Here is a 12,859-nt window from a genome sequence, read left to right as displayed (position 1 = left end):
AGAATAAGTTACCAAAACAGAGTTTCATTCCTACAATTGAACACTACATCTTATGAAGAATGTACTCTCTACTTTAGTGAATGCTGAGAGGGTTAATGGTACAGGTGTTAAAATAAAAGTCATACTTTAAAGAAAATGTTCTACCTGCCTATTATATGAAAGAAAATGTCTGTAAATGCTACTTTATTTGTATGTAACCAGCTAAACATTTTCTTATAAATGTTGGAAATGTGTTAGAAGAAATATTTGTATAGATAAGAAATATTATATATTTTAATGTCAACAAAAAAGAGAAAACACTGAGGGCACTACCTGCTTTTGGTCTAGAAATGTATCGAAGATTTTCCGTACAGGGCACGGTCAGTGGGTTAATCTAAGACGTAGGGGCTTATTTAGTAAGGGTCGCGGATCACACATTCGTCAAACTGTGCACCACTTCAGGGATTACACGATATTGACAGGTATTTAACGGGTGTCTGCACTGGGATTGTGTCGCACACAATCGTTTTTTGGCGCAGCTGCGCTGGCTTTCATGCAACACAAATCTGGGGGCATGCCGTTGGACGATCTGACTGATTCGGACTGAACGTAGGAGAAGAAAGTGAACTCCAGCAGACCTGAGCGGAGAAGCGACACATGCAGGATATCGGGCGCACGATCTTAGTGAATCGTGGCGCAGTAAATTATGCAAGGACAATGCACATTCGGTGAACTCTGCAGACAGGTAAGTAAATGTGTCCCATAAAGTTGGTGCTCAGCTATGTTTAGGAAAGATGCAAAATCAAATAGATTGCAGAAGGAGAAAATAGCGGCACTTACCTTAAACCTTCACTTTCAATTAAAGAGTCGAGTATACTCGCATAGGGTACAGGAGGGATAACTCGCCTCCCATCTCCTGATTTCAGGAGAATGGCTCATTTATGTTATAAGAGTTATATGTTATAGAAAATAAAAAGGGGGGGGGGGGTAAGCCAGCTCCAAAAAAGGGAAATAGTAAATAGGTTTGTGTGTATAAAAACTTGCATGATATGGAATAATGGCTAACAAATATAACGTAATATTCTGGAACACCAGAGGGTTAGGGGATGCGAGTAAAAGGTTGGCAGTCTTTAATACTCTACAATATTACAGACAGTCTATCATATGTCTAAATGAAATAAAAGAATCTATTCAGGTTTTACAAAAAGGGTGGGTTGCACATAGCTTTCACTCTACATTCTCCACACATGCCAGAGGAGTTAGTATAATGGTGAAATATCCCATCTGAGTGTCATTCATCCTTAATAGACGGAGATGGTAGATTTGTCTGTTTACCATATATAGAACTCCTCAAGTTTTGGTGGCAGTATACATCCCGCCTCCATTTAACTGCGAAATACTGAAACATATATTGGCGTATGTAAATACTCTTCCACAGCTTCCGGTGTTACTTGGAGGAGATTTCAATATGGTACTGACCCCAAGCATGGATAGATACAATTCAAGACAGCAGATCAACGCAGATGAAAATACGGTGCTGGCTAGATTACTAGAGGAAGTAGGTTGGTATGACTGGTGGAGGAGTAGAAATCCAGACGTAAGACAATTCTCATGCTATTCAAGTTCATATGCAACGCTATCAAGAATAGATATGGCGATAATTTCTCCCCAAATGCATAATTATATTCAGGAGGTCAAATATCTACCTCGTAGCATTTCTCACCACTCCCCAGTATTAGTCGAGATAGCTATCCCGACATCAGATATTAGACCAGTGGGCTCCTGGAAGTTAAACCCTTTCTGGCTGCAGTTGATAGATAAGGGAAACAAATTCCGTAATGAGATCAAGGAGTTTTTTCGTAAAAAAGAGAGAGGAGTAACGGAAGGGACCTTATGGGATGCAGTTAAAATGTACATTAGAGGGATATATAAGGCACGCATAAATTCGCATAAATTGAAATCTATAAAGCTTACCACACATTTATAACAGAAGGTAATAATAACAGAGCAAGAATACATTAACTTCCCATCACCTGAAAAGGAGGATAAATGGAAAGAGGCCCAACAGATATTAAAGGAACACATCCTTAAGGCAACAGAAGACAAAAAAACTTTTCCTACAGCAGAAGTATTTTGTGCAGGGGGAAGCAGTGGGTCATCTCCTTGCAAATATAATCAAACCACAAGAGGTTTCGAACCATATTAAAGAAATATATTCTTCCACAAATGCTTTGGTCAATTCGGATGAAGACATTCTGAAAGTCTTTCATGATTTCTATAGTCCATTTTATTCCACCAAATTGGCCAGGTACAAAGAAGACATTTCTAATTATGTAACTAATATAGATCTGCCTACTGTAGTCAGGAACAAAGAAATCAACTGGATACCCCTTTATCAATAGAGGAACTAGAGGAGGCCCTGCGTTCAATCCCTAATGAAAAGGCACCAGGCATGGATGGTTTGCCGGGAGAATTTTTTAAAAAACACAGTGAGGTTTTACCACCTAGAATGCTACAGGTCATTCAGAGCTCTGAGATGTCCGGAATTCTCCCAGCCTCTATGTGTGCGGCAATGATAATATTACTCCCAAAAACAGGAAAAGATCCTAAATATCCAGACTCCTATAGACCAATTTCACTACTTCCAGTGGACATCAAAATTATAGCTAAAGTTCTGGCTAATCGTTTATCAGGGGTGATATCTTCTCTGATCCATTTAGATCAATCAGGCTTTATGCCAGACAGATCCACTGCTTTGAATATATGAAGATTATATATAAATATCCAATCAGAAGAGACGGGAAAGGAAGAATGTGCTGTCCTCTCACTCGACGCTGCCAAAGCCTTTGACAGCGTTTGGGCAAAAATTTATTGGGTGGGTTAAATTAATCAATCCCTTAAGCACGAATTAAGGTTAATGGGAGAGTATCAGACAAATTCACACTTAAAAGAGGTACAAGACAAGGGTGTCCGTTATCCCCTTATTTATTTGCTATAGCAATAGAACCTCTGGCAACTGTTATAAGAAAAAATGCAGAGTTTTTAGGATTCCAAGGGAAAGGGGAGGAAGAATGAGTGTCCCTATACGCAGGCGACATGTTAATACATTTGGGAGATACGTATAAGTCCCTTCCAAAAGTGATGACAATTATACAAGAGTTTGGCTTTTCCATCAACTGGGACAAATCGGTCTTGCTGCCAGTATCACCTGAACACAATATAGTTATTCCGAAAGAAGTTCCGTTACAGGTAATAAAAATTTTTAAAATATCTTGGAGTGGAGGTGACATCAAATCCCAGAGATTATATTAAAGATAACCTAGAGCCATTGTTGTCCAAATTTCCAAATAAGATAAAAATATGGTGCAAATTACCATTATCTCCATTTGGGAGAGGTAATCTCATTAAAATGGTATTGATGCTACAATTGTTATACATAATACATAATTCACCAGTCTGGATACCGCAGAAATACTTTCATAGGATTAATGGTCTATTCATAAGGTTGATATGTAAAGGAAAACAGGCTAGGATAAGTTTAAATACTTTGCAAAGGGGAAAAATGGATGGAGGCTTAGCAATCCCAAACCCGTGGCTATACTTTCTAGCAGCGCAGTTACAACATTTCAAAGGATGGGGGGAAGACATTACCAAGGGAAAGGCTAACTCTACAAGTAAATTAATAAGTTTGTGGACAAACCATACGACACCGATACATGCCTTAGAGACAAAATTTGGTGGTGGAAAGATAGGGAGAAAACCAACCCTTTCCCTTATGAATAAAGAGTAGCAGAAAACTAAAGCAATTATGGGAATTCCCAAATACACATTGGTTACACAACTATGGCGTAATCCTGCTCTACCAGAAATCTTTCGGCTGGAAGGATTTACTCCATGGGAGGCAAAAGGAGTGAAAATATTAAAACATTTATGCATAAATGATGGTCGTAAAACTTTTGCTCAATTACAAGAAGTTTCACCAGTATCTACAACTTCACCATGCATTTAACACGCAGATTAGGGAAGAGCCTATTGAAGTGGGCACTAGCGGGGCGTTAAATAGGATTTTAAGAGCAAATTCTACTAAAGGATTAATTTCTTATTCATATAATATTTTACTTAATGACTCCAACAAAGATATTTCACTAAAATGTTTTGATAAATGGAATAGGGACATAGGTCCTATTTCAGAAGAACAATGGATAGAAGCATGGAAGCTATTACCTAATCTATCCCTTAGCGAAACACGCAGAATGTCTCATTTGTTACTCCTGCACAGAGCATATAAATCCCCACAGTTGTTGTATCAAATAGGAGTCAGACCAAACTCTGAGTGTCCTAGGTGTGGGACAGAGGAGGCTGGGATTATTCATATGATGTGGGAATCCTTGATATTATCTTCACAGTTTATTCTATTTCTATTGAGGAGTCTCCTCTGGCGTGTCTCCTGGGAGTACTCAATGTTCAAAACTTAAACAAACCTACTAAAGTGGCGATACAGAGATCTATGTATCAAGCTAGAAAAGCTATAGCTGCTCATTGGATAAGACCTAGGCCTCCTGAAAAAAAAAGAGTTTATAGAACGCATGAATGCGGTTATAAGATTAGAATATAGTACATATGTAAAAAGGAATAATATTCCTATATTTGAAAAGATATGGAGTAAATGGTTTGATATTCCCGATCTACCCTCTGCTGCCCTGGTTAGAATTAGAACAAGTTAAGAATATCAATTATCATTAGCAAAATAAAAAAATGTTAAACACACAAAATGTTGGAGGTTTAGAATCGGAAGGTTTAGGTAAGGAGCTGGCTAAAGGGGAAGAGGGAGGGCTTTATGTAAGAGGGTTGTTGAGATTTTATTTGATATAAATAGATTAAAACAGAAAGCAACACATAGACATGGAAATTTGATTTTTTTTTTAATGTGATAATATGTATTTATGACAAAGCTAATGTTTACTGCCTGCGGCCGATATTCTCTGTGTTAACATGTAATTATTTTGGGTTTCATGTAAAAAAAACTTTTAAATAAAAATTATCTGATTAAAAAAAAAACTTCACTTTTATGCAGCTTTTAAAAATACAATGCCATAGCCATCAGGGCCATGGTGACTCCTAGGGCGTAGACTCAGGAAAGAATTCCAGTATTGCCTATTCTGCGGTCCACAAATCATGATTTATCATTAGGCAGGATTTTGAGCAGTTGTCTATGTGTTAGACTGGCAGGTTTCCACCAGTCGGATTTATAGTCCGGTGTATGTGCAGTGTTAAATGCCTTTGGATGTGTTCTCTATGCTGATAGACTGTACCAGTCGCACACATGTTTAACATCTGCTCAATTTCTGCTTTGCAATGTTTTTGCACAGGAAATTCTCAGATACTTCAAACATAAATTTAAGCAAAAACTTCAAAATTGAGCAAAAACTTCCCCTGTAGCAGCAATGGACCCACATATACCACCTCCTATGTGGTGTAGTTTTGTTATAAAATTTGCGTTCTATTAAAAATTCTCAGTTGATAAATGTGGTGTTGTTCACTATTGCGTTTAGACCCCCTTTGTCTGCCCTCTTTATGATTATATCTCTGTTCATTTTTAGCCATTCTAGTGCTGCTCTTTCTTCTTTTGAGATCTTGTCTCTATAGTTTTTATGTATAAGTACTTTGATGTCCTGTAACACCCGCTGCTGAAAAATGTCCAGCGAGCTCCCGGGTGTTACGGGAGGATTAAAGGTGGAGGGATTGCCCCATTTAAATAGATTAGGGTTGAATGGTTGAATAATCTCAGACTCTGCCAGAGCCAGGAGGCATTCAGTTTCTTCTAAGTCAGTGGGGTTATGGACAAAAAAGCCTAAAGGCCCTATATTGACGGGGATTTCTACTTTCTCTCTAACATCCTCTTTACGTAACCCTTGATTGGCAAACCATTTTTTTAAATTCATTTTTCTAACACCTTTGAACAGGTCAACTTCAAAGTTGACTTGGTCAAAATTTTGTATCAGACCAAAATTGAGGCCCTTGGAAAGAACTGACATACATTCTCTACTCAGATTATAATCTGTAAGGTTGACAACTAATGTCTCTTTTTCTTCCACTTCTTCTGTTATCGTCTCCAAGACACTTGTTTCCTTTTTCTGCTCAGGTCTCCTCTTCCTGCCTCTCCTGATTGGTTTCCTAAAAGGATTTTGTCTCGTTTGTTGGTATTCACTTTTCTAGATGACTGTTGGAGTTATTAGGTTCTTCCGAGGCGCTAGATTCAGAGTCCGTAGTCCAGTATTCTTTTTGCTTCTTTCTTTCGAAGCATTTTCTGACTCTTTTTTGGCGTCGGAGACTCCAGAAAAAAATTCTTCCAGTGTCAAAGTCCTGTTCATCTCTGATTTATTTGTCACATTTGTCATGTATTTAATGTCTGCCTGTACGGCAAGTAGTCATTTCTCTAATATCTTGGTAAAAGCTTGCATTTGTGTCTCTGACAATCTTCTTCTCAGGACCATTTTAGCTTTACAAAGGTCCTCTGTTACCTTTCCATATCCCACCCCATTTCTTTTTAGTATTAGCTTTGTCAAGTTCATTGAGTGATCCAAATGTAATTGTTTCCATTCAGCCACAAAGTCCGCATCATCTCCAAATTAAGAAACTTCTTTATATACTCTTAGTCCTCTTGGCGTCCTCCCGCAGTATGATCGCAATGAATTCAGTGTCCAAAAAAGTCTAACTTTGCGCTCACACAGTTGCCGCAGATTTGTCGGCTGCACATCCATAATGCGAATCTCCCGTTCCACCACATCCCAAAGATGCTCTATTGGATTGAGATCTGGTGACTGTGGAGGCCATTTGAGTACAGTGAACTCATTTTCATGTTCAAGAAACCAGTCTGAGATGATTCCAGCTTTATGACATGGCTCATTATCCTGCTGAAAGTAGCCATCAGATGTTGGGTACATTGTGGTCATAAAGGGATGGACATGGTCAGCAACAATACTCAGGTAGGCTGTGGCGTTGCAACAATGCTCAATTGGTACCAAGGGGCCCAAAGAGTGCCAAGAAAATATTTCCCACACCATGACACCACCACCACCAGCCTGAACCGTTGATACAAGGCAGGATGGATCCATGCTTTCATGTTGTTGACGCCAAATTCTGACCCTACCATCCGAATGTCGCAGCAGAAATCGAGACTCATCAGACCAGGCAATGTTTTTCCAATCTTCTACTGTCCAATTTCGATGAGCTTGTGCAAATTGTAGCCTCAGTTTCCTGTTCTTAGCTGAAAAGAGTGGCACCCGGTGTGGTCTTCTGCTGCTGTAGCCCATCTGCCTCAAAGTTCGACGTACTGTGCATTCAGAGATGCTCTTCTGCCTACCTTGGTTGTAACGGGTGGCGATTTAAGTCACTGTTGCCTTTCTATCAGCTCGAACCAGTCTGCCCATTCTCCTCTGACCTCTGGCATCAACAAGGCATTTCTGCCCACAGAACTGCCGCTCAATGGATTTTTTTCTTTTTCAGACCATTCTCTGTAAACCCTAGAGATGGTAGTGCGTGAAAATCCCAGTAGATCAGCAGTTTCTGAAATACTCAGACCAGCCCTTGTGGCACCAACAACCATGCCACATTCAAAGGCACTCAAATCACCTTTCTTCCCCATACTGAGTCTCGGTTTGAACTGCAGGAGATTGTCTTGACCATGTCTACATGCCTAAATGCACTGAGATGCCGCCATGTGATTGGCTGATTAGAAATTAAGTGTTAACAAGCAGTTTGACAGGTGTACCTAATAAAGTGGCCGGTGAGTGTATTTAATGGACACATACATAAAAATACTGTATATAATACACATCTGCACATACACAGCACATAGCACAAATATAAATAGCAATGCTAGGTCACATTGCAGATCTGGGAATCCAGCAGGCTGATACACACTATCCTGAGAAAAGTGAATTCACATAATTAAAAAGCCACAGTGCAGGTTTGTGCTTAAAATTTGTTTTGTGAGGCAATTATAAATAAGAAGTTGTATTTTATGTTTCATATTCTTTCCTAACAAATCACAGATTTCAACTTTCAGTAACAATATTCATGTCTATTTTATGCCTATATTTATAAGTAGGTCTCTGTGTGTGCATGCAATACATTACATTTATATTTCTGATGTACCAGGGTCACCAGAAAAGCACCCCCACACCTTCACACATCCTCCTCCATGCTTCACGGTGGGAACCAGGCATGTAGAGGCCAACATGGACCAAACAGACTATTCCTGCTTACTATACGTCTGCATTAACCCTTGAGTTACTGCAGACAAAACCAGGGCTTTGACCACCTGCATTTTATCTGCCTGTAAGACAGATAGCGGTTTTCCCACACAACACCTCTTACTTTCTCACAATATATTATATATAGCCAGACATAGAGTCACAGGCCCAGATGACTGGATGAGAGCTCTATTTGGAAAAGCAAATGGACAGCACTCCCTATGCTGTATATATACAGTAGATTACTTAAACCCACACATACACCAAAGTCACATGTAAACTACACAAATATGCACATTTCACATGCATAAAACATTACAAATCTTTGTATCTTTATGAAACATAAGTGCTCATCATCCTGCACTGGTAGGTGACGTGGAAGCAATGGACTGTCAGCTTTCTGCACATCCTTGCCACTTTCCCAAAACATGTGGCAGGGGTGGAAAAAGAGCAGAGGGCTCTGCCAGATCTACTCATTTTCTGGCTTGATGGATTCTTCTGCTGTAGTTAATTTTAGTGAGTCCATATAACTAATTTATGACGAGACTTACTAACCACTTCATGCCTACCATTGAACTTTGCTTCAGCAATACTAGATCACATTAAAGAGGATCTCAAAATCCAGAAGAGTTATAGACACATACTATCCCATGAGTAGTAAATTGACATCATTAATGACCAACAAAGCAAGTTTGGGGTAAAGGATTGTGTTTCAATTCTGTGTAACCAGCTAAACCTTGCCATATAAATTTTGGAACTGTGAAGCAATTATAAATAAGTTGTATTTTATATTTCAAATTCCTTTCTTTTAAATCACAGATAACAACTTGCAGAAACAATCTTTATGTCTATATTTACTAAGTAGGTACACATATCTCTAGTTGTGCAGGTAATTTATTACATTCATTTTGTTCTGAAGTACAGCATCAATAATAGTAAACTTTGCAATATCCTTTAGTAAAATACAACTTTGATTTTTATAATGCTTTTTACCAAATTGTGATTTCCTTCTTAAAATCAAACATAATGATGCACAAATCGTGATACTAACACTTTTCTTCCAGACTTGGGGAATTTATTAATCTGAAGCTTCTTGTCAGAAATCTTCCCCGTCATTGGTGAAGTAGGCAGAGACTATTCTCTTCTTACCATGAGCTGAATCAATTATAAGCTTCCCTCACTTCCCAAGATGCTTTATGTTCTATCATGCAGTAATTTAGCAGCAAAGCTTGTAAGATACAAATATGTAAATACACTAAGATTAGCAAAGGGATTATATACAGGACTATATAGTGACTAGCTTAGCAGCTTTAATTACATGTTGGACCACTGAACATGGAGTAAGTAATAGAAACCAGCAGTGCAAGGGTTACATGTGGAAGTGTAGTCAGAGACAATTTTAACAGAAATATGAATATCACACAGAGGCATGTGTATTTATTAATCCAAAAATTCCAGAAAGGCCTAAGAAGACATATAAAAAATTGCAAATGGTATTATAATAAAAAGTCATTAACATTGAACCAAATAGACAAAATATTAATTGTACAAATACCTCAAATAACAACAAAGAGAGGACAAACACCCCAAATACAAAAAATATATCAGATCAAGTAGATTCATTTGTACACACAAACCGCTATGAGGTCCTCACAATGGAAAAGGGTACTACCGATGTCTCCACCCATAAAACAAAGGAAAAATCTCCAAATGATCCCAATATACAAATAAGTATAACTTCCCCAACCATTGCAATAGGCAAAGACACCCCTTTTACAAAAAAAGCACGCAACCAGCTTTTTACAGACACTGTCTGTCAATTAAAAGAAAATGTCGGAAACCTATCTGACCCAAAATCCCCTGCCGACACTCCCAGTAAAATCAAGAGTAATCTAAATACCATAGGTCAACTAATCGGTAGGAGGCCCTCGCCCATTGCAAAAGAAAAACCCCATGCCATAAACGACATTCAGAACATCAGCATATACCCATGCTCGCAATCCAATGAGAACAATGAGATAACCAGCACAATATACTCTGAGGTTGAGAACACCATCATCGATTCCCCCACAAGTCCCCATTTCAGTACACAGGTCCGACACCTCCGCAACCAATACAAACCAAAAAGATTTATTCTTTTTTTCAACCCATCCAAACAAAACGAAAAAGAAAAAAACTAAACGTGGAACACGAGGGGGCCACAAGAAAAAGAAGCCCGCTGATACCACCGACAGGGCTCAAACCCCCAAACAAAGCGATACAGTAAAAATCTTCAATCTGACCGACTATGAGCTAACATCCGATGAGATATCACTACTATCAAAAGGATTGTCTTTCTGTCCTAACAGATCGCCAGATGACTTTGAGCTTTTCCTAGATATTAACTTATTTGTTAGAACTCACACTCAAACAACACTTTGCATTAAAAGAGAAATTGTAAATAAGAAATGATGGGTCCAGTAATGCATCCGGCAATAGCTCAAGAAATAACAACGAATGTCGGGTCCTCATACACAACAAGTCTAAATTCTATCCCCTACATAAAAAAGGTCATTACATTAAAATGTTTAATGACCTAGTACAAGAGGATTTTAGATCCCTAGCCCAAACAATGGGAAAGGAGACTACAAAGAACACAGGAAGCAAACGTAACCTCAGTAGAGAGGAAACTAGAGCCCTCAAGAATCTAGCGAACAACAGAGATATAGTCCTCTGGCCAGCAGATAAGGGGGGGGGGGGAGACTTGTTATTTTACCATATTCATACTACTAACAAGAGTCATTACGAATACGAATCAGATACACACTATAACACCAAAAACCAAAATAGATCCCATACCCACCATAAAAAACTACATAAAAGAAATATTGGATGCAGCGGTTAAACAAAAAATCATTTCCAAAGAAGAATCCAGATTCCTCTTTATTCCATTTCCCACCACATCCTATTTTTATTTCCTTCTGAAAATCCATAAGGATGAGAAGAAACCACCTGGTTGCCCGATTATTTCAGGCATTGGTTCGATTACTAGCAACATTTCCCACTACGTGAACCTATACTTACAACCATATGTTACAAAACTATCGAGTTTTCTCAAAAACTCAGACCGACTAATAAGTGAGCTAAGCAATCTAACGCAATCTAACTTTGTTTTCCTTCCTGACCCTTGATGTCAGTGCTCTCTATTCTAATATAGAACACAAAAGAGGTGTAGAATGCATCAAAAAATATCTACACAATGACCCAACATTAACAGACAATTTCAGAGGTCTACTGGTTAAATTTTTAGAAATAGTATTGGAGAACAATTACTTTACCTAAGGGTCAACAACATACCATCAGAAATGGGGCACAGCCATGGGCACACGGTTGGCACCTGCCTATGCCAATTTTTTCATGGGCGGTTTTGAAGCCCAATATATACAATCACAACATCAATTCAGCCATTTAATCCATTTGTATAGGCGATACATAGATGACCTGTTCCTGATATGGACAGGTACACAAACGGAAGCTGAATCTTTTTCGACTGGGGGATTTCTTTTACATCAGAACACAAAACAACATCCATTAAATTTTTAGATCTGAATCTATGTTCTAATAAAGGCTCCATCTCCACATCAACATTTTTTTTAAAGTTGACACCAATAGCTACCTCAATTATGGTAGCTCACATTTTAAAAAATGGAAGGACAATATACCCTATAGCCAGTACAAGAGGGTTAGGAAAAATTGCACTGAACAATCCGTCTTTAACCCCTTCCCGACATTTGACGTAATAGTACTGCATGGCGGGAAGTGCGTTCCCGCAAAATGCAGTACTATTACGTCAAGCTTTTGGCCCCAGCTCCTGAACGGAGCCGGGGCCAGAAGCTGCGGGTGTCGGCTATATATTATAGCTGACACCCGCCTCTAACACCCGCGATCGGAGATTTCTGACCGCGGCGTGTTAGGGGCGTTTCGCAAGAATCAAACCCCCCCCCCCGCGGCGCTTACCGGGGGGGTCCATGGTTCCGATCGCAGCCCCGGGACTGCCGGTGCCCGGGGCTGCGCGATCCTCCTCCGTGAGCCGGGTCCTGCATGCTTAGTGTGTTACATTACACAGTGTAACACATCTGTATTACACTGTGTAAGGTGAAGAATAGCTTCAGTGGATCACTTGTTCAAGCTAACCTGTAAAAGTGAAAAAACACAGTTAAAAACATTTAATAAAAGCATTTTTTAATAAAAAAAATGAATTAAATAAAGTTAAAGTCCCCTAAACACAAACATTTCCTATATTCATGCAATAAAGTGAAAAAAACACAAAATCGCCAAAAACCCCACATATTTGGTATTGTCGTGTCCGTAACAATCCGTACAATAACTCAGAAACATTATTGGGCCCGCTCGGTGAATTCCGTAAAAAAAAAAAAAGAAAAACTCGCCAAAAATTAAAATTTTTCATAAAATCTCTTCACAAAAATGTTCTAAAAAGTGATCAAAAAAAGTTATGTGCGCCAAAATGGTATCAATTGAAAGGACAACTCAACACGTAAAAAAAAAGCCCTAAACCAGCTCTGTCAACAAAAAAATATTAAAGTTATGTCCCCGAAAAGATGGCGATGCAAAAACAAATGAGATTT

The sequence above is a fragment of the Engystomops pustulosus genome, chromosome 6 (assembly GCF_040894005.1).
Source record: "Engystomops pustulosus chromosome 6, aEngPut4.maternal, whole genome shotgun sequence".
Taxonomy (NCBI): domain Eukaryota; kingdom Metazoa; phylum Chordata; class Amphibia; order Anura; family Leptodactylidae; genus Engystomops; species Engystomops pustulosus.
The sequence above is the reverse complement of the archived record's forward strand: the minus strand, read 5'-3'. Positions refer to the sequence as shown.